The sequence below is a fragment of the Bos indicus x Bos taurus genome, chromosome 21 (assembly GCF_003369695.1).
Source record: "Bos indicus x Bos taurus breed Angus x Brahman F1 hybrid chromosome 21, Bos_hybrid_MaternalHap_v2.0, whole genome shotgun sequence".
NCBI lineage: Eukaryota > Metazoa > Chordata > Mammalia > Artiodactyla > Bovidae > Bos > Bos indicus x Bos taurus.
In genome coordinates this window covers 16,899,801-16,905,380 of record NC_040096.1, presented here as the reverse complement: position 1 = coordinate 16,905,380, position 5,580 = coordinate 16,899,801, and the positions used below count along the sequence as shown (strand labels likewise).

Genomic DNA, 5,580 nt, shown 5'->3' with positions numbered 1-5,580 from the left:
AGTAAGATCATCTGTACCATTTTTCTAGATTCCACATATATGGGTTGCTGCTGCTGCTGCCAAGTCGCTTCAGTCATGTCCAACTCTGTGCGACCCCATAGACAGCAGCCCACCAGGCTCCCCCGTCCCTGGGATTCTCCAGGCCAGAACACTGGAGTGGGTTGCCATTTCCTTCTCCAATGCATGAAAGTGAAAAGTGAAAGTGAAGTCGCTCAGTCATGTCTGACTCCTAGCGACCCCATGGACTGCAGCCTAACAGGCTCCTCCATCCATGGGATTTTCCAGGCAAGAGTACTGGAGTGGGTTAATGTATGATATTTGTTTTTGTCTTTCTGACTTACTTCACTCTGTATGACAGACTCTAAGTCCATCCACATGTCTACAGATGACCCAGTTTCTTTCCTTTTTATGGCTGTGTGAGTTATTCTCTTGATAATGTTCGTTTTGTTCTGCCCCATTTCTCTGGTAATAATGATATTTAAGATGCAAATTGGTGGGAGCTTTCTCTCTCTACAAGTTGTGATAATTGTGTGGAAATCCAGCTACCATGCACACAGGCTGGGCAATCTCAGTCAATCTCTCCAGGCAGATTTTAGACCACTGCCTGTGATCAAGTCAAGTCAGACCACGCCAGCACCCTCTGACCCAGCTCCATGGCCCATCCGCCCACATATCCCCTCCTGCCACTGAGAACATAGCAGAGAGCAGTCCCATTTCCTTTTCTACCCCAAAGGGCACTGCAGAGTCAGCTAGCTCCTGCTCTGCCATCTATTTCATCCCTAAGTCTGTCCACCGATCTCTTTTTAAACTATTCATCACATTTTTTCTATCTTCTCTTCTGCTCATCCGCCCCACTACCACACACACACACATCTGTCAAATCTTTACCTGTACCATAACATCATTGTTTCCTGAGGTGCCTGGGCAGACGCCTCTGTTCATCCCAGTCCTCGTCCATAGTCCTCCCCTCCTTGGATGCCTTCCAACTGAGGGTGGTCAATGACAGTTCCACTTTGTTTGTGCCTTCAAAGGGCTGGTCAGTTAGACATAGTCACAAGTCTGCAGAGAAGGGCTTCTCTTCCAAAATTAAAAAGAAAAAAAAATTTAGAAGGAAAGGCCTTTTTCTCCTCTTTGCCCCTCCCATTTCCTTCCTATTGTTTAGAATGTGGACTTGAGGTCTGGAGGCACAGCAGCCATTTTGCGATCTTTCGCACAAAGGGTGGTTAAGTCAAAAAGGTAGAAAGAGCCGATGCCTGCCTGGACTGCCTACCCAAGACCTCTTGTGGCTTGAGATAACTCCAGCCTGTTCACTTAAGTCACCGTCATGGGGCTTGCTGGGTTTTGGAGCTAATAATCCCTGTTAAAAACAACTTTCAGGTCCGTATGCCAGCCCTTTGCAAATGAGAGAATGGCAGAGTAGTGTTGCTTACACCTCTCCCTTATGACCTTATCACATGAAATGTACTAACTGGCGCACCTTTCTTATTCCACCTTCTAACAGCTTCAAGTTTTCTGGGGACAGATCTATCTCCCTCAGCTTGGCCTCCCTCAGCACTCAGCCAAGGAGGTCAACCAAGTAGGACTTCTTTATGTATTGCTGACTTAAGGTAAAGTGTATCTTTCTTTCTGGCTCAATCTTTCCACCAATGTCTCATAATTAACGGGAAGAACCTACCAACCCTTCAGCCTCCGTGTGTGGAAGGAAGCCACATGTTCTGAGCAATCATCAGAATATCACATATATTTTTTCCTGCTGCCAATCAGTTTATTTACATATTAAAGTGGTTATTAGAGGAGAGAATTCACGGATGCAAATTTGACATTCAGATGTCAGCCACTCCATAAATAAGGTCAACCGTGATGAGGACACATGTGAGTCTCCAATTAGAATTTCTTAATGTCTAAATAATGCTAATGCGAGGCATCTGCCAGCCCCATCTAGACTCATAAACAAAGATACTGATGAGAGTCAACTTAGTCCAGCGTTTCTCCCACTGCCAGTTCACGGCTCTCAGCTCCCAGGAAACGAGCCCTCTCCATCTGGGAAAGGTTCCGGTCTGTTCACTGACACAATGGACAAGTCTTAGCAACCTAAATCCCCCAGCTCTGTGGACCTCCGGAGCCAACAGCTGCTAGGAGTCATTCTTCTGGCTCCCCCACCCCAACTCTTCCCGTGAAATATAGAATCACAAAGCTTCTGTGCGTGCAGAGTATATTTATTCAATGATTTGTGAAGGAAAAAAAAAAAAAAAACCAGCTTAGTTATATACCTTGTGTGCCCACGTGTGTTCAGTTGCTTCAGCCAGCCGTGTCCAGCTCTTTGTGACTTTGTGGACTGTAGCCCTCCCAGCTCATGGGATTCTCCAGGCAAGAATATGGGAGTGGGTTACCATGCCCTCCTCCAGGGGATCTTCCTGACCCAGGGATCAAACCCACGTCACCTGGGTCTCCTGCACTGCAGGAGGATTCTTTACTCACTGAGCCACCTGGGAAGCCCTCGTTATGTACCTTACCTGATGCAAATTTAAAGCACTACTTGATATCAAAAAAGACATGATTATAAAACGCAAAATTCAAGTAAAACAAAAGCATTCTAAGAAATTCTGCGCTTAGGGCAAACTGCATGGTGTTCTTCCCAGGAGATGGATGGTCCTTTTGATGGAAATGTCTGAGGAATGTTGATTTAGGGGAAATAATTCCAAGGCCAGGGCTGCCATCTTTCTGCCACAGTCCAGAAGAATTGTTTACAAATCAAGATAGGAGGATAGACTCTTTCTGGAGGAAATGCCCACTGCAGGTATAAGCAAGTCATTTCTAGGTTTATCCATGTTGCTGCAATGGCAGTATTTCATTCTTTTTTATGACTAGTACGCCATTGTCTGCATATGCCACATCTTCTTAATTCAACAAACCCACAAATATAGAATACAGGCTTGGGTTACCAAAGAGCAGAGGAAGGTGGGGAGGGACAAATTAGGGGTATGGGGTTAACAGATACACACTACTATATATGAAATAGATAAGCAACAGGATTTACTGTATAGCATGAGAAATTATATCCATTATCTTATAATAACCTACAATGGAGTATAACCTGCAAAAATACTGAATCACTATTCTGTATACCTGAAACCAACTCATATTGTAAGCCAATCATATTGCAATTTAAAAAAAAAAAGAAAGAGGAACTGCTCTGGGAGTCCAGCGATTAAGACTCTGTGCTTCTGAGACAGCAAAAGAGACACAGATGTATAGAACAGTCTTTTGGACTCTGTGGGAGAGGAAGAGGGTGCGATGATTTGGGAGAATGGCATTGAAACATGTATAATATCATATATGAAACGAATCGCCAGTCCAAGTTCGATGCACGATACTGGTTGCTTGGGGCTGGTGCACTGGGACAACCCAGAGGGATGGTATGGGGAGGGTGGAGGGAGGAGGGTTCAGGATGGAGAACACGTGTATACCTGTGGCGGATTCATGTTGCCAATTCATATTGGCAAAACCAATACAATATTGTAAAGTAATTAACCTCCAATTAAAATAAATTTATATTAAAAAAAAAAAAGACTCTGTGCTTCTAATGCATGGTATGCAGGTTTAATCCCTGGTCATGGAACTAAGATTCTCCATGCCATGCAGTGTGGCTAAAAAAAAGTTAATAATAATAAAATAATAAAAAAAGAAAGAAAGCCTGCTCCCCTCCCAGGGAATTGTGGGCCTTTCTTTCGCATAACCAGCACATGTTCCACAGTCCATAGAGTTTTCCACTTGTCCCATGACCCACGGGAATAATCTGGTCTCCTCTTCACTGCAGATCTTGACTTTAGCTCCTATTAACTAAACTCTAGATGCCCTCTCCCTGGTTTGGAGGACCAGGACAAACTTGGGTGCCCTCCCTGGAGTGTGGCTTTCAGTGCTTGGGTTTTGGCCTGAGCACCATAAGCAGCATAACATTGCACCACACATAGCCTGTCTCGTGGGAACCAGATAAGGTCTGGCCTCCTCTTTGCCCTGCTTTTTCCATCAGGAGAAGGCCATTGTGCAGGATCCATGAAAATGTCTTTTTAGAAAAGCAAAACTGTCCTTCCAATCAAGATTCATGCCGCATTTTTGGAATATTTATTTACTTGGCTGTGCCAGGTCTTAGTTGCGGCGCACGGGCTCTTTAGCTAAGGCAGGCAAACTCTTAGTTGTGGCATGTGGGTGCTAGTTCCCTGACCAGGGATCGAACCTGTGACCCCTGTGTTGGGAGCACAGAGTCTTAGCCACTAGACAACCAAGGAATCCCATCATAACATATTTTTTAAACACTGGTAGCAGTTATCCCCATCCCTAAATCCTGTAAACCTATTCTTAGAGGTTTAATTTCCTTGCCCAAGTGGCTCTTTAGTGAATCAAGTTCAAACTCTTGAACCTGACATTAGAAGCTGAGGCTTAGAGAGTAATAGCGATGACCCCCTGTTTCAAAGGCACTTTTCAAGCTCTGCTGCTGTATTTCAGCAGATTTGATCCTCCCTGTAAATTCTCTCTGTGTCTGTCCCTACTTACCATCCCCCTGACCCCTTCTTTCTGCTCTTAAATGCCTTCCCCATCCAACTCTTGGACTTAAATACTATTTTTCCACTCAACGGGCATCTATTTATTGAGAGCTGACCATGAGCTGGGACTGTCCTAAGTATGATGTACAAGACAGACCATGTGCTGCCCTCATGGGGCAGTGATTCCTCGCAGGAGATAGTGGGAGAAGATATCCACAGATACTAGGTGCTAGGAAGAAAACAAAACACGAGCTAGACAACAGAGCATGACTGGGAAGCTCAGGTGGTCCCGATAGTCCTCTCTGAGAGGGGGCTGTCAGCTGAGACCTACCAGGAGACAACCCCCTGCTCTTCAGAAGAAAATGCATTTCAAGGAAAGACAAGCAACAAAGGCTTAGGAAATAGATGAGTTTAGAGAGCCTGAGAAACTGGAAGGAAGTGAGGGTGGCTGGAGCATATCAAGCTAGAGACAGGGCAGGTGAGGCTTGAGAGGGGCCTGGCCACGTAGGACCTTGTAGACAGGGGGTGGGTGGGGGCATCTCAATTCTATTTTGAGTGTGTAGGGACACAATTGGAGGAATTTTGGAAGAGAAGGAACATGACCCTGGGCATGAATTCATCAGTACGGTACAAGTGATATGTGCTTGGGGCAAGTTCTTAAGCTCACTAAGCCTTAGTTTTAGGACCTATTTCCTTGGGCTACTATGGTAAACAAAGGGATAATAAATGCAACAACAGTTGCCAAAGCTCTAGCCCAACAAGCCTATGGCAGGTATTAATATCAGACACAGCTACCTGATTATCTTTAGCTGCAGGGGATGGCTTTTGCCTCATGAATCCCTTAGCAACATATTTGTACATTTCAAAGCCTCCTATCTATCATCCATCAATCGGTCTATCATCACTTTCTTTCTGTGTATTTCTCATCTCCCCCCATTAATCAGTGAATACCTTGAGAGTCAAGATCATGCCTTACTTATTTTGGGGTCTTCACAAAACTAACTACAGTGTATTTCACAGGGCAAAAATTCAGCATTTA

General features: G+C 44.8%; 1 non-coding gene across 1 annotated transcript; it reads right to left on the bottom strand.

Moving 5' to 3' along the window:
- Positions 1-4,213: 4,213 nt before the first annotated feature.
- Positions 4,214-4,286, bottom strand: TRNAG-CCC. The gene has a single exon. It is a non-coding gene; the product is annotated as a tRNA-Gly (tRNA).
- Positions 4,287-5,580: the final 1,294 nt, after the last annotated feature.